The sequence below is a fragment of the Lathyrus oleraceus genome, chromosome 3 (genome assembly GCF_024323335.1).
Source record: "Lathyrus oleraceus cultivar Zhongwan6 chromosome 3, CAAS_Psat_ZW6_1.0, whole genome shotgun sequence".
NCBI classification, from domain to species: domain Eukaryota; kingdom Viridiplantae; phylum Streptophyta; class Magnoliopsida; order Fabales; family Fabaceae; genus Lathyrus; species Lathyrus oleraceus.
This window is the reverse complement of record NC_066581.1, coordinates 257,150,389-257,173,271: the sequence shown is the minus strand read 5'-3', so window position 1 is coordinate 257,173,271 and position 22,883 is coordinate 257,150,389.

The window sequence follows — 22,883 nt, the reverse complement described above, 5'->3', positions numbered from 1 at the left end:
GTGTACATGGAATCCATTTCAGATTTCATGGTTCTAGCCACTTCTCAAACTCAGGAACAGTTATGGCCTCTTGGTAGGTCACATGCTCATCTTGATCCATGAGTAATATATCACCTTGATCTGTTATGAGATATCCATATCTCTCAGGTAGGTGACGTATCCTGCTTGACCTACGCTGGTCTTGTTCTACTTGAGCAGGTTGCTCTTCCATAACTACTTGTGTTTCCTGCTCTAATTCCTCCATAGGTGTATCGATGCTTTGTGATTCTTGAATTTCTTCAAGCTCTACTTTCCTCCCACTGATTCCTTTGGAAATAAAATCATTTTCTAGGAAAACTCCAGTTCGAGCGACAAACACTTTGCCCTCAGAAGGATTGTAGAAGTAATACCCTCTTGTTTCTTTAGGATACCCCACAAATAAGCATTTGTCAGATTTGGGCTCAAGCTTAGTTGAAATTTGTCGTTTCACATAAACTTCGCAACCCCAAATCTTCATGTAAGACATATGTGGTTTCTTACCACTCCATATCTCATATGGTGTCTTCTCGACCTTTTTGGATGGAACACAGTTAAGTGTGTAAGCTGCTGTCAATAGTGCATGTCCCCAAAAGGAGTTTGGAAGATCGGCGTGACTCATCATGGATCGGACCATGTCTAACAGGGTTCGATTTCTTCTCTCAGATACACCATTCCATTGGGGTGTTCCAGGAGGAGTGAGTTGGGATAGGATCCCACACTCTTTCAGATGGTCATCAAACTCTAGGCTTAAATATTCACCACCTCGATCTGATCGAAGAGTTTTAATATTCTTACCTAGGTAGTTTTGTACTTCATTCTTGAATTCCTTGAACTTTTCAAAGGACTCTGATTTGTGTTTCATTAAATACACATAACCATATCTACTGAAATCATCAGTAAATGTGATGAAGTATTGAAAACCTCCTCTGGCTGGTATCTTCAGTGGTCCACATACATCAGTATGTATGAGGGCCAAAAGATCATTAGCTCTTTCACATTTTCCTGTGAATGGGGACTTTGTCATCTTTCCAATTAAACAAGATCTGCATGTCTCATATGATTCATAATCAAAAGAGTCCAAGAGTCCATCTTTATGGAGTTTGGAAATGCGTTTCTCATTTATGTGGCCTAATCGACAATGCCAAAGGTAAGTTGGATTTAACTCATTAGGTTTCATCCTTTTAGTATTAATGTTATAAATAGGCATTTCAAGATCAAGGACATATAATCCATTGTTCATTTGTGCAGTAGCATAGAATATATCATTCAAATAAATTGAGCAACAATTGTTCTTTATTATAAATGAAAAACCAAACTTGTCCAAACAAGAAACGGAAATAATATTCCTGCTAATTGCAGGTATATAATAACAATCCTCTAACTGAATTATTAAACCACTAGGTAAAGTCAATACATAAGTTCCTACGGCTAAGGCAGCAACCTTTGCTCCATTGCCAACTCGTAGGTCGACTTCACCTTTTGCCAAATCTCTACTCCTTTTTAGTCCATGCACATTTGTACAAATGTGAGAACCGCATCCAGTATCTAATACCCATGATGTAGAAGTAGATAAATTAATTTCAATAACAAAAATACCTGAAGTTGAAGTCTCTACTCCATTCTTCCTATCTTCTAGGTACTTTGGGCAGTTTCTCTTCTAGTGTCCGGTCTTACCGCAATGGAAGCAGGTGCCTTCTTTTGCTATGCCTCCACTATGCTTTAAAGCAGCAATAGTGGGTTTGGGTTTGACAACTTCCTTGTGTTTCCCTTTATCATCTTTGAGGACAATCCTCATGTTTCGGTATCAATCCAGAAAATTTGTCCCAGACAATTTTTCCTTTTCAAGGATTGATCGCAAGATGTTGTTAGAGGTGTTTGTTGTCATGGTAATCTACATAAGGATTAATGAAAATATAAGTATCATTGACATATTTAATTAGGCCTTTAATTAAATATGCTCCCACTATTTTACTCAAAACAAATGACCCTCATCATCTGATTCGGAAAATCCCGTTGGAAGATTTTCTAGTGGGTCGAGATCCATATTTCACTTTGTTCTAAGTCCACGTAGGCGGATTACACAAAACTAGGTTATTTAGGTAGGAACTCCTTCCAATTGTATCTCATACAACTCTCGAAAATTTCAGTTGGGTGAATAACTCCTTATTCCAATCCATCATATGGATCATTCCCAACTCTTGCTTCTAGACATATATAATATTATTGTAATTAAGTTTGACCCATCGTTTTAGCAGTTGGATATTACAATTATCCCATCGCACCTTACTAATACAGAACATGCACCTCGCGTAGGCGAAACCTACATTATCCGATACTAGTCTTGATGAGTGCTAAAATTTGGAAAGCAAACATATATAATATTATTATAATTTGTTTAGTTAAGTTTGACCCATTGTTTTAACAGTTGGATATTACAATTATCCCATCGCACCTTACTAATATAGAACATGCACCTCGCATAGGCGAAACCTACATTATCCGATACTAGTCTTGATGAGTGTTAAAACTTGGAAAGCATAAACTTAATATTTAATTTGAGGGAATTGCAATTTTTCTGATCTCACCGGCTTATTTATCATATAAATCGTCTCTCACATGCATCAACATACATTCACATGCATCAACATACATACATACATAATGAAACAGTTATGGCCCCTAGCACAGTTGTTCTCCCAAGCCAATGAGAGAACCTAAGCTAACCTAATAACGATCTAAGCTTCCCCAAGCAAGATCTTAAAGGTTGTCCTCCTTTGGCATTGACTTCTTTGCTTTCTTCATGTCATTACATTACATAAAAGAAACTCGTTTTACATACGAGGGAGTGAGATGAGAAAAGAAGTTACATTGAGAGATTAAAAGAGAGGCACGACACGCAGGTCGTATTTTAAAACCCAAAACAAAATAAAGGAAAACTAAGGCCATAACCGATCACCACAAGACAATAATAAACACATTATTATTATTATCAATCTTAATTCTTTTAATCAATTAAAACCAAATTAAATCTCGACGACCGATCACATTACGCAGAGTTAGCTGAACGGGTGAATTTTGCCTTGCGTTAACCGGTTAACCAAATGCGTTAACCGGTTAACACTGTTGAAAAAGGTTAGAAAATTTTCTTTCTGTCTTGCGTTAACCGGTTAACCAAAAGCGTTAACCGGTTAACACTGTTTGAAAATCTGTTCAAAATTGTTTTCTGCCTTGCGTTAACCGGTTAACTAAATGCGTTAACCGGTTAACACTGTTTGAAAATCTCTTAGAAAACTGTATTCCTTCTTGCGTTAACTGGTTAACCATATGCGTTAACCGGTTAACACTGTTCGAAAAAGTGTTTAGAAAGCACAACTCTTGTGCAGTCACAACCCCAATCGCATAACTCTCTGACAACACAACCCTTGTGCCGTCACTAACCCTGATGCACCAATTTCAGACCGTCAAACACATCTCGATTGTTGATTCAGTATGATTGATCAATACGTCATTGCTTCACCATACTAATGTCGGATCAAGAAGCAAACGACCATTGACTGCTCAAAGGAAAACAACCATTGAGTGTTTGAATGAACGAAACGAGAACACTATATCATATATAATGTATTTTGCATCAGGATTACTTATATCATATATATAACTTGATCGATCTCAATTTAATCTTTGATTCATTCTGTCTTTAATCGTATTAATACAGAAAATAAACAGTTATCAGATTCATGGTTTCGTAACCTGGCTCTGATACCATTGAAGGAGAATTGCCATCCAAGGCGCAGCGAAATTTAAAAATTTCTCCATTTAGTGATCCTTACGAATGGGCATGATCAGTGATAGAATTGTTACCTCTTGTGGCGATCACGAACGTTGAACAATGACAACGCCTCTACTCAATCCACACGAACGAATTCCTTCAATCTCAGTGCTAGCTGCTACGAATGAAGGCTTTGAGTGAGAGAGAGAGAGAGGGAAACGAAATTCCAATTAGAGTTATAATGCTTCTACCCAAGGGTTCTATTTATAGAACCACTTGTGTGGGCTTCAAGCTAAAAAAGCCCACTTAAGTGTATTTTGGCCCATATCTCATAATATGCCAAAATCACTTAAGTATTTGGTACCTTACCATATTTCGTATTCTACTTAAGTACACCGTGCCTTACGATGTTCCTTAGTTACTCTATCTCTCATCAATCCGTCCTTTGTGTGTGACCCTATAGGTTTTCGCGGCGTTGGCAATTATATTAAATCACGTATTTAATATAATAAACAGTGAGCGGTATCTAGCAACACATCACTGCTACCCAAGACACGAAAATGTCATGTGATCTGACAAGTCCTTCTGTGATAATAATTATGTGTATAACTACCCTTTTGCCCTTATGTCTATATTGAACACAAGGCATAGACTGTGTCATCTTTGTCCAGTTCAATATTGGGCCCATAGACATTTATCCTATTATGCAGGATGGGCAAATTCCATCTAGGTCACTCATGTCCCTCAGCATGCTTCGTGGAGTACCCATCAACTGTCTTTATGGTTATCCAGTTACGGACAATGTTGGATCAGCAATAAAGCACTCGACTCTCTATCTAGGGTCCATAGTGGTTTCAGGTCGAAGAGTGGTATACACCATTATCACCATGAGAATAACTTATGACACTTTGCATAACATTCTATATAGTATTCTCATAGCGGGTCAATCCAGTATAAATATTACTCTTAATATTCATACCTATGTCTAAGACTTGATAACTCTTTATCCATGATCCATGAGATGTGATCATCAGTCTACAAACATAATAGTCTTAATGCTTTAATGTTATCCCACTTCATAATAAAGCTCGACTACGGATACTTTAAGAATATTGTCCCTATGTTTAATGTGCTCTCATGATCAAGTCACACTTGATACATTAAACGGACTATCTATTCCAGGGACTTTATTAAACAACCATAATAAAGAAAAAACCTTAAATAATTCGATACAAGTACCAAAAGTATTGGCCTCTAGAGCTTACACCAACATGTTGTCCAACAGTTGTCTCCATATTTTGTGGATTGACCGAGGATTGTACCGATGATTCAATTTCTTTGTGACACCTTTATATCCTTTGTGATCGTCCTTGTCAGCATATTTTCATATCTGATTAACTTATATATATATATATATATATATATATATATATATATATATATATATATATATATATATATATAATATATATATATATATAGATAGATATATATATATATATATATATATATATATATATATATATATATAATTTCATAATTGCATATTTTCATATCTGATTAACTTGTTGGTTTGAGATTCTCATTCCCTGTATGGCGGTACTTTATCCCCAAACAAATTCCGGTGTCTGTCCTCCCTCAATTGTAGAGTTTCATCCCCTTAGGCAGAAATACTTTAACCTTTCCCCTCTTCCCCACTGAGTTGTTTCCTCGTGGATGATTATTGTTTCAGTTTCCTCCCCAGTTGTTTATCTGGATGGAACCACTCCCCTTGAGTTATGTCCTCATTGGGTTGAGTCTTGTTTGACTGTTTCTTTCTAGCTCCTACCTAGATAGATGCCTCGAGTCTCCTAAGAGTTTATTTACCAGTAACTGGTAATATTCTTCTTAGTTTGCAATTTGTTACTTCATGCCCAATACCTGGCAAAAGTATCCCAGTTTTCCCAGCAGTAGAGTCCGCAGTGGATCTGATTCCCTAGAAAGTGTATCCTTGATATGTTCATCCTAATCGGTGACAGATATGTTTCTTTCCCCTGCCTGAGTCTATCCTTGATATGGTCATCCTAACCGATGACGGATATTCTCACCTTTGGTATTCTACCCAGTAAAAAGGTAGTTGTAATCCCTATTCTTGTTTCCCAGAGAGTTAATCCTTGATATGTTCATCCTAACCGATGACAGGTTTCCTTCTCTTTGCGGTCTTCTACCCAGTAACCGGTAGTTGTAAATCTTGCTTTTGTTCCCTCCGTAGAGTTTATCCTTGATATGTTCACTTTAACCAGTGACGGATTTTCTCTTTGATGGTATTCTATCCAGTAACTGATAGATGTAATTCCTATTTTCTCTCTCAGAGTCTATCCTTGATATGTTCACTTTAACCGGTGACGAATTTTCTCTTTGATGGTATTCTATCTAGTAACTGATAGATGTAATCCCTACTTTCTCCCCTCTCAGAGTCTATCCTTGATATGTTCATCTTAACCGGTGATGGATTTTCTCTTTGATGGTCTTCTATCCAGCATTCGATAGATGTAATTCCTACTTTTTGTTCAGTTAGTTTATCCTTGATATGTTCATCCTAACCGATGACGGGTATCCTCCTTGACATTTCCAAGCAAGTCTATCCTTGATATGTTCATCCTAACCGATGACGAATTTTCTTCCCTGTCGAGTTTATCCTTGATATGTTCATCCTAACCGATAACGGATACTCTCACCCTTGGTCTTCTTACCCAGTAACTGGTAGGTGTAAATCCTATTTTCTGCAGTTTCCCCCAGCAAGGCTATTCTTACCCAGTAGTGATGAATACTCCCCCCTGGCTTTTCCCAGCAAGTCATCCTTGATATGTTCATCCTAACCGATGATGGATGTCCTCTCTGTCAGATCTTTATTATCTCCTTACCTAGTAACAGGTAGTAGATACTAGATTTCTACTCCTCCTGTGTTGAAGATTATTTCTTCCCCAGTTGAGTTGAGTGCGCATTTCCTTAGTGAAATCGCTCTTCCTGCATGGTTCAAGTACTTCAGTTTTATCCTGACTTACTCGTATCCCCTGCAGAGGTTGTTGTTTCCCTGGCTGAGTCTATCCATGTTTATATGGAATTCCTTAAGTCCCCCAGTAGTCTTAAGTCGTAGCCTGGCCTACGCATAACTCCTTTCTCCCCTAGAGTCTCTGTCTTCCCAGTTATTTTTCCTTATGAAATACATTATACTCTTCTGGACTTTCAGTCTCTCCGATTTCTTTTCCTTTGTGGCAATATTTCCCCACAAAGAATTTCCTTTTGCATTCATATCATTTACATCATGAGGTCTCTTAGGGACCAAAATTTGTTTCTATGTTGTTATTTAAGCCCATTCTATTAAGTCGACTTGAAGATTTTAACCTTCGCCTCCTCATTTAGAATGTCCTTAAATAGGGGCAGCTGTAAGACCCCAATTTTGACCCTAAGATCCCTCATGCAATTTCATCATAAGCATTAGCATTGGGATCATACCTTGGCATCCTCCTTGCCCCTCTTTCATTGGGTTTGTTTTGAGAGAGATCACCAAGCACTATATGATTGTATCATACTTGTATTTTATCATTTTCACTAACTAAAATACCAAAAATATGTCTTTTTATTTGCCTAACTCTTTTATAGGTAGAGTATGATCCCATTGATCTATCAAGTTCACATCTAGGCTTTGAGACCCTCATGAACAAAGAACACAACCATGGATTGATACAAGGATGGTCACAAGCCTCATATATGAGTCCCAATGATCTTTACATGTTATTTTGATCAAACATTCTTCAAGAGTTTGAGGGTGATTTTCCTTGGAAACCCTAGTTTGACTGGGTATCTTGAGTAACTTCTCCAACAAGCTATCTTGCCATTTAATCAAATTTCTCAAGGGACACTTAAAAATTCATCATCTTATGCATATATGATCTACCATGAGCCTATAAAGTCAAAAGAATTGAAAGTTAGCAAGTTGGCTGATGGTGGTTGGCCAGATGAATTCATCTGATCAAAACTGGGTCTCCCTAGACCCTATCTCCTACAATTTTCACCATATGAAAATGATTCCAAGAGAAAAGTTACTCTAAATGACATTCCAAACAACTTTAATGTTGAGACCTAGATCTATTTTTTCTTGGAATATCATTTTCTATGGTGAAACATTATAGGTCATTTTGTCTAAACCCTAATTTGAAAGTCAACTTCCCAAGGCCATACCTTGCTCAATTTTTATGAGATGAAAGATTTTCAAGTTGCACAATCAAATTCAAGATGTCTACTTCAACTTTTATGTTTGGAGTGAGAGCTAATTCAACTTTTATAAGCATGTGATGTGAGGCTAAATTATAGGTCACGTTTGACCTATACCATTGAACAAGTGATTTTTCCAAACTCCAAAAATTCATAACTCTATCATTTCAAATCCAAATGACATGAAATTGGTGACCACTTTGAAGGTTCTTAAAATACCTACAGCTTTGATAAAGACACTTTTCTCATTTGAAGCTCCCATAAAAAGTTAAGCAAGGTGGAATATTGAGATATATGGCTTGACACTTAGAAAATTGATCATGATAAAAGCTTCAAATGGAAAAGTGTTGAACATGAAAGTTGTTCCTCTTGATCTCACCTTTCCAAAAAGTCCAAGTTCATCCATTTTGGACAAGAATTGAATAGGTTGCACATGTATTGAACATGGCATCCTCATTTTACAAAGATCAAACTTCAAGTTTCCATACACACTTGCCTTGCAATCCAAGTTGATTTAAGACTCTCTCACACTCATTTGTGGACCTAAAGCAATGATCCCATGGGCCTTTACACGCCCATGCACCCATGCATCACTCATTGTCAATTTTGGAAAGTGATTTGAAAGGTGCAAATATCACATGATCCAGCTATAAATAGAGCTCCATATGCTCAGAATTCAAGACACATTCGCGCCAGCTCTGATCCTAGACCCCTAACCCTTCCATTTGAGAGGATAATCCTGAGAATTTCATCTTGAAATTGAGATCGAATCTCACTGTTTTGAGATTCAAAACTCCAGGGATCCAAGACCTTTTGTGCATTTCATTCTACTTCTGCAAGCATTCTGAGTGAGATCAAGCACGAGCCAAGGCAAGAACAGTTGAATGCAGACCTGCATTGAAGGTATTTTCCAGAAAATTTCATCTCTTTGATTCTCTCTCAATCTTGCTCAATTCTCTTGATTCTTTGGTTGTCTGAAGTCCTACCAATGTAGGCAAGAAGATTGAGTTGCTTAGAGGTCAAATCGAAGCAACTCAGTTGACACACCTCAAAATTCAACTCCTCATATCTTTCTATATGTGAGGAGTTAGTTAAAATTGAGGTCAGATTCATGCTCTACGCCATTTTTTCTTTCAGATCATGTCCTCCTTTTTCATTTTTTTGAAGGTGATGAGTGAACCAGTCCGGCCAGGGTCACCGGAGAAGATGACCGACCTTTGGACACCAGTGATGTGTTGACACGGTTCAGAGCCATTTATCTCTTTTAAAAAAATTTAATCTCGTGCGTTATTTCTAATTACCATGCATGTGCCGCGTTGACTGAAGTCCACCATGGAACGCGCGCTGGTGGCCACTTGATCTGCCACCTCAATTAATGAGGGAGATCAAGTGGTCCACATTTTTCTGATTATTTGAATTTCATTTTAATTGCTTTATTTTCATTAATTCAATTAATTTTAATATTGATCCAAAAAATATGAGAGTTTCACCAAAAAAATTCAAATAATTTCCTCTTTCATATTCTGAATTAAAATTATTTTTTGGATCATTATTAATATTTTTCATGATTTAATTGATTTTACATTTGTTTTTAATTGTTTAAAAATACTTTTAAGTCTTTAAAACTTCTGAAATTTTTTCTCCAAGGTCCTTTGACCTTGTTTGACCTATGATAAATCTCATGGCCATTTATTTGGTGTTTTGATGAGGTTTTAGGAATTTGACAAACCATATTTAATTTAAATGTATTATTTTAGTATTTTTAATTTGAAAAAATGCCAAATAATTTTGTTGACCAATTGTGATGACTTGTTTGTGTTTGAATCTTGTTGTTAGGCCTTGGTCAAGGTTGATTTGACTTTGTCAAGTTAATATCATTGGATTTAGGGGATTGATGGAATGTACATTCCATCTCCCAAAATGAATGGATGATATTAATTTGGTAAAAGTCCTCCTTTGATCAATTTGAGTTTTCATCTATTCCTCTCCCACTTCATCTCATTCCCTTTCTTTATGCATTCATCTCATTTGGCCTATGACATCTCAAAGTCCTAAAGCTAGTTGATTGAAAAATTAACATGAGTATCGATGAGATTAGGCCACACCTTTTGCATATTCTTTTTGTGTATGGTATGTTTCATGAGCATAGTCCATAATACTATGTCTCTAACATGCATTAACACCAAAATTCTATTGCCGAACCTCAAATAGTTGTGACTTCTACATAAGTCCAATTACGATTGCATAACATAGCGCTAAATTTGTGACATAAAAGGCATAACATTCTAGTTAGTGAGATTGTAAGTCTCCTCTCTTTCATGGTATTGTGTGGAAACTTGGCCTTTTTTCCTTCCTTTGGAAGATGTATTGGTTCAAGGATCCATGCTTGTGATAAGTGGGTTGAGTGTTCTCCAAAGAATGTCTAAAAATGAAAATCAAAAGCAAAACAATACTAACTTCTAACTTTTAATTTCAAGCCATTTACTTTAATGTCATTTAATTCTAGCTTTTATACATTTGCCATTGTTCATATCATTCTAATTGTCTATGTTAATGCAATTTTCACTTTGTCCACTTGGACCATATTGTGTGATATTCCTTGTTTGTATATACTTTGCTTGTTTGTGTGGTCTTTGACCATTAAGGTACATAATAACAACAAAAGCCCTAAAAAAACTCTTGTGTGGACTGTTGGCTTGATCTTGGAAAAATGGACTTAGAATTTAGGCAACATTCCTATGCTAAAGGACTTGGCCAATGCCAACTTGTTGAGAACCAAGTGCTTGCAATTTGAAACTTCATCTGATACATCCTTCAAGATCCCTCTGAGTTCATCTGCAACATGATTATTGTGAAGTTGTTATTTTGAACCTGTGACCTGTGGAATTCATCTGTTACATGGTCTATTTTGAAGAAGATCATGGAATGGATAAGCTTGGATGTGGCAATCTTTATTTGATACCTTGCTCTTCGAGATAATATAATTGTGCATTTGTGTGTTTCTTGATTCTAAAAGTCCAAGGGAATTCTGTGTTTCTATTAACATTCTTGTCTAATGGATTGCTACCCATTTGGTAAGATCTTTTCAACTCTTAACTTTTAATTTTGTGCATAGGATTAGTCTCTTCATCTTCTCCCCATTTCTTTAATTTCAAAATCTCTCCCTCCCTTTTCAAAAATCTTCTATGATTGAACTTATTTTGTTCTAAACTTTGACCACTTTGCAAAAAAGATAGAAACTTTGGCCTTATGCCATTGAATTTTCAAACTTCCTTTTCTTAATCAAACTTGTAAATAAACTTAACTATACTGGACTTAAACTTTCAAAATGCCAAAAAGAACTAACTCGTCCAAACCATTTTTAAGCCTTTGTGCCTTTCAAACTTAATTTTTTGTTAAAAGCAATGCATCCACTTTGAATTTTTTATCACGAACTATGAGGTTTTGATCCCTCATTTTTATGTTGGTACGTAGGCACAAATCCGAAGGACTTGTCAAACACAAAAATATAATTAATGAATTCTTTTCTCATCCCCCCATTATATATTTGTTTGTAAACATCATTTTATACCAAATACATATGCACACAAAAAGGGCTCCCTAGGAGTACCTAGGACACTTTGGGTGCTAACACCTTCCCTCTGTGTAACCAACCCCCTTACTTGTAATCTCTGACATTTTATTAGTTTTGATTTGAAAACTTCTTACCTTTTGGGTTTTGTTCGTACTTGTAACACCTCAAAATTTGCCCTCCTCTCTTGGGACTAGCTTAGCATATTGCATTTCATTTTTTAGGACATTAGGCATTGCATATTTGCATATCATGTGGTTACATGGAACAAATCATCCTCCTAGGTCTTGATCAGAAGATAAAGAGGTTGAGATTCAAGCTAGGGTTTCATTGGATTGATCACTAACCATCTGAGGGTTTGTGATTCAAATTAGGGTTTCATGGTTTCTCAAGGAGATTTGATCTTCATCTTGGTTGAAATGGTACATCATCATCATCATGGTCTTGTCATCACCAAGAGATTCATTATGCTTGATCATATGCCTTGGGATTAGGGTTTTGACCACTGGTCGACCCTAATCATCTGCAGTGGGCCAATCAGGGCTTGTCAAGGAGATGAGGGTTTCAATGGATATGGGGATCATCATATGATTATATTGAGCTTATGGAAGCTAGGGTTTCATGTTTGAGCCATTTCATCAGGAGAATGAAGCTCAAGTTGATCAGTGCACAGCCAATTCATCTATCAGTCAGAAAAAGTCAAATGTGGTCAACTGTGCCTGAATTGATGGATTTGGAGGTGGGAGAGAGTTAAAGACACTTCATTCATGTCCAAACAAGTTTCATTTGACATTTCAAACATCAAGAATGAAGAAAATAAAGTCAGATGGAAACTTTCCAAAAATAGAAAGTGACTTGTAATTGAAAATTGCCAAAAATGGAAAGTTTTTCTCCTCAAAATTACATGTCCAAAAATGCTTCAAATGAAATTTTGTTCAACATGAAAGTTGTATATCTTGCTCTCACCTTTCCAAAAAGTCCAAGAACATGAATTTCTCATGTGTGGTTGGCAAGTTATGGATTGGTCATTGTCCAAAAAAGTTGAATTTCAAAGTGGCATAACTTTTGATTCACAAGGCCAAATGGAGTGAGGTTTCTTTGAGCAAAATTCTTTTGATGTCCTCTATCCAAAAAAAGCATTGCATGTCATGAAAACTCATCACATAAAAAGTCCATTTTTCAAGTGGACCAATTTTGAAAAAGGGAGGGAAAAAGGTGTTTTTGAGAAATAAGTCTTGTTTCCACATGATTCCAATTGCATTAGCTCACAAATACCATTTGAAACTTGCTGCAACCAGAAATTTCTACTGTTACATTGGATTTGCATAAGTGAGGGTGGATTGGCTAATTACCATTTAGCATAAAAGTGCATTTTCACTAATCACTCACATTTGGCTAAACTTGATTAACAAAATGGATTAGTGCATCATATAAATGGTTAATCATAACAGAAAATCAGATTAACATTCATTCATCTCAGATCTAGATCCAAAATTGCACAATTCTCTCAACTTTTCATCTTCACTTTTTTGCAATTTCTTCACAAGCCTAGCCAAGATCTTCATTGTTTCATCATCTACAATCATTGTTGAAGCTAATTGAAGCAAGATTTCATCACTATCAAGCCAAATCGTGGACTGTTAAAGTGAGGTGCAACAATGGCAAATGGAGATTTCATCAAGATCGTGCGTAATTGAGCAACAAACCTTGTTCCATTCACCTATCCAAGCATCATAGAAGTTCTGTTTTCACATTTCAAGGCTTAAAACGCGCGATTCAACACCTGTGCTTCAAGGAAGGTCAGATTTCGACCTTAATAATTCATGAAATTGTTTGATGCTTTAGATAGATCTCTTAGAGTAGGTAAATCTGCACTTTGAACCGCTGTTTTTCGTTGAGAAATGAGAAAGATATATGGATTTGAACATTCATGCATGAAGATGTTTGCATTCGATTCTCTTGAATTAGGAAGAGTTAGGTCAAATGAATGTGATATTGTGAATGTGCATTGAAAGACCTTTCTAGTGATATAAGGTTTGTGTGATTTGGTGAAAGTTTGTTCTTGAATGATGAACACGTGAAGAACGCGTATGAAGTTGTGAAAATTTTCCAGAAAAATGGCGTTTGATCCACATTTCCGTGTATTGTGCATGCTGGAGGTGTTAGCGCGCCACTTTTTGAGTTACTGTAGCCTTCGATCCTTGGCTAGAGCAATTCCACCTTTGGCTTTTTCCATTTTTTCTTCATATGCTTCATGAGTTTCATTGTATTTTTTTAACTTTTTTCCTCATTCAATAATTCATAACTTCATAACCATTAATCCAAATCACATGAGATTTTTTCCACCATGATCCTTGTAATCTCTAATATTTTATGATGATTTTTGCAAAAATTGTGCACGTGTGGCTTTTGGAATGGCCTAGGGTTTGTTCATGTATGTTCTTTCTTGCACATTGCTTGGTATTTTGATCATCAAATGATGATGCTTAACTGGATGGAGCTGAAATTTTGCATGCTTATTCTAGAGACCTTAATGGACATTTTGGTATAGAATTTGTGATTTTTGCTTTCCTGGATTGTGAGATATGAGCTGTTGAATCTAGGTGTGACAATTTGTGTCACACCATTTTTTGCTTAACTTCATGAATTTTGTTACCATGCCATATGAACTTGAAATGAGCTGAAACTTTGCATGTTGAAACTTCTGGATGTTAGGTTCACATGTGAACTTTTGTAGAATTTTTGAATGCATTTCCAATTTTATTGAGAATTTCTCCCCTGTTTGACCAAATGTGGACCTTTTGTGAGTCATGATTTTAATTGATTTGTGAAATTCTTGATATGTATTGGATGAACTTGAAATCTTGTGTAGTGATTCTAGACATCTTGAAGTGTATCATGGTTTTGGTTTGGTGCATTTATCATGTTCCTACACTGTTTTATGCTTGCTTGAAGTTGATACATGATATTGTGCCTTGTTTGGACTTGTATGAGCATGCTTTAACTTGATGAATTTAATTGACTTGCTTCCCATTATCCAAATGGCCTGAAATTTGGTGTGTATATCATGTCATGAGTGATGTTTAACCATGCATTTTCCTGGGATTTATTGAATTAGTTTTGATTGAGTTTGGATTGAATCATTATGTTTGGTCCTATGAGGTTCTAAATTGCATGTTTGACCATGATTGATGTATGAAATGAAATTGGTTGATGATATGAACATGAGACCAACTGGATTTGATTCTTATTTGATTAATCTTGATTTTGGATAAGTTTCATGTTCTGTTTTGACTTATTGATCCTATTTTGACCCTAGTCTTGTACTAGTGGTTTGTGTTCTCACATTTGAGCTTTGTTTCAGGTCAAAGAGCACAATTGCTTATACTTGATGATGTGCACTCAATTGGGATTGGTTTATTGCTTGTTTATGACTAACTTGAGTTTGTTTTGTAGGCATTGAGACTTATGCTTAGGCCTTGTAGCTTGCACCTTTGTGCATTGATGCTTGTTATCAGTTAACTGTTGACTTTTAGTTTGTCTGTTTGACTGTTTAAGCTGAGTACTGATTATGTTAGATTGATTTCAGGTACCTTAGTTGCTATAGTTCATTGTGGACTTGCTTGTGCTGCTGCTTGGTTGTGTAAACCAATTGAGGTAGAATCACTAACTCCATGTAGTCTGGAAGACCTGGCCTGTTACTTGGCCAGGCACCTGTCTGAAGTCCTCCTTAAGAGGCAATGCTTGTGCTTGTTTATTTTTGTCCCCAAGCAGGAAAAGACCTTTGTTAAGGAAATTGGCAGACACAAGAGGTGTGCAGTCCACCTCCTGCTAATCTGTTGAGTCATCCCTTGGCTCACATTACATGTTGATGCCTTGTGGATCCTAACCCAAGATCCATGTACAGTTGTACAGTTGAGTCAGTGTCATAAGTGTAGAAGGGTTCCCACTTTCTGGACCCACACTTACTTTTTCTGAAGCTCTCCCTGGCCAGGGATAAGAGCTGTGAGGCACACCCCTCACTCCCATTTCATCTGCTTCACCCTGACTCTCAATGTCAGGGTTAAGAGCTAACATCACCCTGATACAGTTGACTTGCTTTGGCAGTCTAACCCTTGTTTGAGCCACCTCTGTTTGGATATAGTGTGTGCTATTTGTGATTGTTTGCTTTGATTGCTTTGCCTGTTTAGGATTAGCTTGTTGCCTGTGCAAGTTAGGATAGAAACCATAACATAGGGCAATGGTGCATGATAACATCTAGGCTCGAGTACAGCTCCCTAATAGTGTGTCTCCCTTTGTATCTGGTTAGAATTTCTTTCCCGTTCAGGGGAACTACGTCGCCCTGATCCTCATACCAGATGAGGTACGTAGGCAGGAGACCGTGCGAGGCCTCTCCGGGCACTTTTTTTCTTTTTTGTGTGTGTTTGCTTGACAGTTGCTAGGCTCGAGTGCCTGACTCCTTAGTAACTTGTTGTTTGTTAACCCTTTTGTGTGTCAGGATATGGATGTAAGACCAGCTATTGGCTGTCCGTATCCTGAGTGTGTTTGTTTGGTTCGGAAGCCGATGTAAGTCCAGCGATTGGCGTTCGGGTTCCAAGTTTGCCTGTGTTTGTGTGTGTTTTGTTTGGCGTGCGTGAGCCGAACTACGACAGCTCTGATTCTCGTTCCAAACGAGATACGTAGGCATAGGATGCGATATCCTAGCGAGCCCTATCCCCTCTTCCTCCACCTGTGTTGTCTTCAGTGTGTGTGTGTGATGTTTGTTTTAGCAACCTTAACCTATCTTTTGAGCGTGGATCCCGTCGAGTACGACGGATGCGTAGGGGTGCTAATACCTTCCCTTCGCATAACCGACTCCCGATCCCATTCTCTTTGGTCGCGAGACCATGCTTTTCCCAGGTTTACTTCGAGCGTTTCCTTTCCCTCTTTGGGATAAATAACGCACGGTGGCGGCTCTATGTTGTTTTTGTTTTAGCCCGCCGGTTGTTTTTTCGCGGATGCGACAGTACTTTTTCCCTTTTCCTTTGGAAACAATAAAAGCGCGGTGGCGACTCTTGTTATTTGATCTCTAGCTTATCCATAGCTTGATGATCATGAATTTACTGTTACACCCTCGAGATGAAAATCGGATGGCAGATGCTCTTGCAATGTTGGCTTCAATGATTGTGGTGAAATTTTGGAATGAAGTTTCCAATTTGACTGTGATGCGTCTTGATATGCTAGCTCATGTGTTCGCTGTTGAAGAAGTCAAAGATGAAAAGTCATGGTATTTTGATATCAAATGTTTCTTCCAAAGTCAGATTTACCCTCCTGGGCATCTTTGAAAGATAAGAAGACTTTGAGAAGATTAGCTGACAACTTCTACCTGAATGGTGATGTGCTTTACAAGAGAAAGTTCGATATGATTTTGCTCAGATGCGTGGATAGGCACGAAGCAAACCTATTGATGACTGAAGTCCATGAAGGTTCCTTTGGTACCCATTCCAATGGACATGCTATGGAAAAGAATATGTTGAGAGCATGTTACTATTGGATGACAATGGAATCTGACTGTTGCAAGTTTATGAAGAAATACCATAAGTGTCAAATCTATGCAGATAAGATTCATGTTCCTCTGACGCTGTTGAATGTCATTTCCTCTCCATGGCCCTTATCCATATGGGGAATTGATATGATCGGTATGATTGAACCGAAAGCTTCGAACGAACATCGTTTCATTTTGGTGGTTATTGATTACTTCACAAAGTGGGTTGAAGCGGTATCATATGCAAATGTAACCAAGCAAGTTGTTGTAAGGTTTATCAAGAATCAGATTATATGCCGTTATGGTATGCCAAGAAAGATCATTACTGATAATGGATCAAACTTGAACAATAATATGGTGGAAGCTCTTTGCAAAGACTTCAAGATTTCGCACCATAATTCTTCTCCTTACAGACCAAAGATGAATGGGGTTGTTGAAGCTGAGAACAAGAACATCAAGAGGATCATTCAGAATATGGTTGTGACATATAAAGATTGGCATGAAATGCTCCCATTTACTTTTCATGGGTACCGTACATCCGTCTTCACTTCAACAAGGGCAACCCTTTTCTATCTTGTTTATGGCATGGAAGTTGTGCTCCCCGTGGAGGTTGAGATCATGTCGTTACGTGTGTTAATGGAAGCCAAGTTGATAGAAGCTGAATGGTGTCAAACTAGATATGATCAGTTGAATTTGATTAAAGAGAAAAGATTGACTGCTATATGTCATGGTCAATTGTATCAACAGAGAATGAAGAAGGCATTTGATAAGAAGGCCAAGCCTCGTGTGTTCAGAGAAGGTGACCTCGTGCTCAAGAAGAATTTATCTTTCAAACATGATGCTAGGGGAAAATGGACTCCTAATTATGAAGGCCCATATGTTGTTAAGAGAGCCTTTTTAGACGGTGCTTTGATTCTTACAACTATGGATGGTGAAGAGTTCACTCGTCCTGTGAATTCAGATGCAGTCAAGAAATACTTCACCTAAAACGAAAAAGAACAACTCGCTGAGTTAAAAACCCAAAAGGGCGGCTTAGGCAAAAATGAGTGTCTCGGTGGATTGAAAACCCGAAAGAAAGATCCAGGAAAATTTTAGAGACATAAAATAGAAAAGTTATCCCAGTAGATTGAGTACCCCACCTTGGGGCAATCTAGAAAAAAATTAGGGATTATGGCAAGTAACTGCATTCGTCTGGTCCCAATCATGGAAGCAGTTTTGAGCAGGTCATTTGGTTCTGAGTCATTATTCTCAACTAAAGACAAGCACAATGGATTTTGAAGGTGGTAGGGAAAGTAGTGATCATTGTATTAAATGTAGCGCTTTTCCATGTAAATTACCATTTTCAACTTTGTAAAGATCTATGGAGTCACGTCATTTACGGACTACCATTCTATTAAATAAAGTTGAGCTTTTATCCAATTATTTCTATTCTTATTTACATCTGCTAAATAAAATTGAATTTTTATGATGATAATTTTAAAATAAATTAATGAATAATAATTATTTTCTTAAAATAATAAAAACAATCACTTTAAGAATAATCGATTTCAGTAAGGAATGTCAACAGCAATTTGAGACCAAGTAAGTCTTGAAGTGTGAAGCATTGTTGGTCTTCCCCAAGCAGTTGGTTTGGATAACTATTTTCCTCCCCAACATTTCGTCATTTATCCCCGACTTGGTTGATGAGTTTCTCCCCAAATATTTCATCATCCCCGGTAAAGTCAGGGGGTCTCATCTCTAGTTGAGCTGATGATTGATCCCTTTTGCAAATCCATATTCCCCAGTTGTGGTGCTCCTGTTTGGTATCCCCTAGTCTTGTGTTTAGACCATGGATATCCGAAACCTTTATTTGGTTTCCATTTACATAATTGTGTTGCATAACTTTGGCAAATTCTTCTTTGTGTGAATCAGATTCGACTATCTTTGCCTTGGAATTGGTTTATTTCCCAATTTCCAATAAGAATTTGATGATTATTGAGGAATGTGATGATCTTGGTCATATCATCCTCAACAATTTGCTTAAATCCTCATGCAGAGTTTTATCTATTGTTTTCCCCGGCGGAGTGCATTTTCTGACATGAATATCCCTTGTTCTAGGTAGTATGGGATTCTGAGCACTATTTGTTTTTGTCCCCTGCAGGGTTGTCTCCCATTTGATATGGTGTTGACCTAAAATTCCCCATAGTGTTGACAATTTGGATCCTCATCAGATCCTTTCTTTATCCTCGGAATGTTTGGTTGATTATCCTTCAGCAGTGCTCTCTCTCCCTGTAGAGTCTGTCGTGATTGATTGGAAGCATGTTCTCCATGACTTTCTCAGCCAGAGTTGATTTGTTTAGAGCTGGATGATTTATTTTCATCCCTAGCATTTTCTCCAGTTAGTGTTTCCATCTTGTTGAGATTATCCGAGCATTGCAGTAGTAATTCAAATCTTCGTTATTTGTATGCTTTGTGTTGTTTTGTCAGCATAATCATAAATCATATACATGCATAAAACACAACATCAGATATCTCATTGTGCATTTTATCGCATTTGATTTCTTTATTCTGATCCCCTGCTTCAGTGATATCATTTGCCTATGCAGATTTGGTGCGTCTGTCCTCCTTCAATTGTAGACTGTTTCCCCCTTAAGCAGAAAGATTTAAACCTTTCTCATTCCCCACTGAGTTATTTCCTCGTGGATGATTATTTCAGTTTCCTCCCCAGTTGTTTATCTGAATGGAACCATTCCCCTTGAGTTATGTCCTCATTGGGTCGAGTCTTTGTTTGACTGTTTCTTTCTAGCCATTACCTAGATAGATATTTTGGTTCCCTGAGAGTTTATTACCCAATAACTGTTAATATTCTTCTCAATTTTTTGAGTATATTACTTTTGCCCAATACCCGGTAAAATGTAATCTACTTCCTTTTCTTTCCCCAGCGGATTCATTTTCACGTTTCCCCCAGGTAGTTGATCGCTATAATTCGCAAGTGCACGAATCGCGTCAGAGTAATATAAAAGAATATCGATCCCACAGAGACCAAATCGTCAATCTATCAAATACTATCATTACGATGTTTATCTAAGGCGGTATAAAAGAGATATTGGAGTTGCAAAATAACGGTAAATTATAAATGCAGTGCAGATAAAGACAGGTTTGAATGTATATCACATCAGTTAAGTGATGTTTCGATTGTTTAAAGAGAACTACTTATGAGGAAATATTTTCTACTCTTGAAAAGAATCCATTTAACAGGAATTGTCGCTTTCGCGTATTTAGAACCGGGTTTACCCTTAAATTAAGGCCTTTTATTGTCACTTATAAAAGGTGCGCAGAATGCTAAAGTAGTAAACTTATTTTTAAGAAATAAGACTCATAAACTTAGTTGAAAAGTGATTTTGATTTGGAAAGTTTTACCCAAGGAGTTTCCTGATTTCAAATCTATCAACGCGTCCAAAAACAGTTTCAAAAATAGTTTTTCCTTAAAGTGATAAAAAATCCTAGTTAACTAAGCCAGGGTGCTTTCGCACTCCTTGAATAGTTAAAACTAACTAAGTTTGTTTCAGAAAACTCAAGTTAAAAATCAAAACAACCTTTAAAGTATTTCTACAAATTCAATATGTGAAACATCTCTTTAACCGCGATCCTTACATTCTAACCTCTAAAAGATTTAGCCAGACATGGTAATACCAACAAACACAACGATATTGATCATGATGAAAAGTTGTTTTAGAATGTGAGGCGTAAGGAACGAGTAAAGCGTGTAAAAATAAAGCGTAGACAGAAAGTAAATAAAGTAAAGGGTAGACAGAAAGTAAATAAAATAAAGCGTAGACAGAAAGTAAATAAAGTAAAGCGTAGATAGAAAGTAAATAAAATAAAGCGTAGACAGAAAGTAAATAAAGTAAAGCATAGACAGAAAGTAAATAAAATAAAGCGTAAACAGAAAGTAAGTAAAGTAAAGCGTAGACAGAAAGTAAACAAAATAAGGCGAGACAGAAAATAAATAAAATAAAGCGAGACAAGTAAATAAATAAATAAAAGTGATAAATAAGAACCTGCTCCAAATGGAGGCTTTAAATCTGGTACAAGGAAAATAAACCTCCGACTCTGAAGATAAAGACGACAGCAACTCGAAGTGACCCAACTCAATCTCACTAAGATGCGATAACCCCCCGATGTGATGGATTACCGCTTTACAGATGAAGAATATAATCTTAGTGTTGTAAACTAAGTTGGATGATTTGGAAATGAAATGGAACGAACTATTTATAGAGGATTTCAGCAGCTTGCAAAGACCATGGTGCCCTCCAACTTCTCCTTAGTAGGAACGTGATTTGCAAAGGTGGCGCCCGCCATCCCTTCATGGCGCCCGCCATGTGTGGAAATGGGAAAGATCATGGGAATGTGGCGGTTACCTCCTGGTTGAGGGCTGATGAGTTATGGCTTCTCCTATAACGGCCTCCATGTGCAACGCCATGTTTACAATATTCGCCGAAAAACCCTAATTTTAGGTCTTTTTGCTTCGTTTCTTCTAAAAGGCTCCGAAAGAGATAAAAATCTGAAAACAACATAAAAGAGAGCATAATACAAACAAAACGATAATAAAGTCCTAATAAACATGTGAAATCCGAGTCAAAAACACGGTGTGATTCAGTGTGATTAAATTCTCCCACACTTAAACCTTTGCTTGTCCTCAAGCAAAACTCTTTATAGCTTGTGCAAGAAAAAGAATATCAACTAGAGTTAATTCAAGGCAAAAAGACTTATAAGTTCATTCAAGGAATGTATCGATAGGTACTAACGAATCGAACTAAGGATATTGTAGCGACACTTCCCGCAAGTGCGGTCATAGGCTTTGTTCCTATACAAATCAATCCACATTACCCCACCATACCTAGGCCTTCTTTTCGTTTTCTTAAAGTCCTTTTCATTCAGGTGCAATCACATTAGGCTTGTTATCCGTACATACTCATAATAAAGTGATCGGTTAGTGATTATGATCTTAAGCATGGGGCTCTGGTACATAAGTTGGTGTAACCCCTTTATTCAACCCAATTTGCAGTTGTGGGGGATTGGATTGTAATCCATCCTACCAAGTTTAGCACCAGATACCTCTGAACCAACCAACAAATAGGCTTATTTTTTATTTTTCTAAGCATGGGGCTCTGGTACATAAGTTGGTGTAACCCCTTTATTTTACCCAATTTGCAATTGTGGGGGATTGAATCGTAATCCACCCTACCAAGTTCAGCACCAGATACCTCTGAACCAACCAACAAATAGGCTTATATATATATATATATATATATATATATATATATATATATATATATATATATATATATATATATATTATTTTTCTTCTGCATGTTTCGCATATGTCTTTATTTTGCTGGGTTAAATGACCGTGTGAGAGTCACCTAGCCCGGATTTTCATATGACTTGAGAACAAAGCAGGAATTTTTGTGATCATTCACTTATTTTCATCGGTCCCCTACGTAGAGCATGCTTAAGTCGGAGCTGACTGCAAGGATAAACTACTTAAGGACTTATTTGGAACAAAAATTGGGGCCACAACATATGGGGTATCGGGATCGACTCTTATAATCATGAAACCTACGGTGTTACGACAATACCGATTTTTAGAAAAAGTTTTCCCAAGTCTTTTACATCCCGTCATAAACCTGTCTTATAGCCTGAATATTCAAGATGCACTGTTTTCTTTGTTCAAATTTCTTTTGGTAAGGTTAAAGAAATGGGAG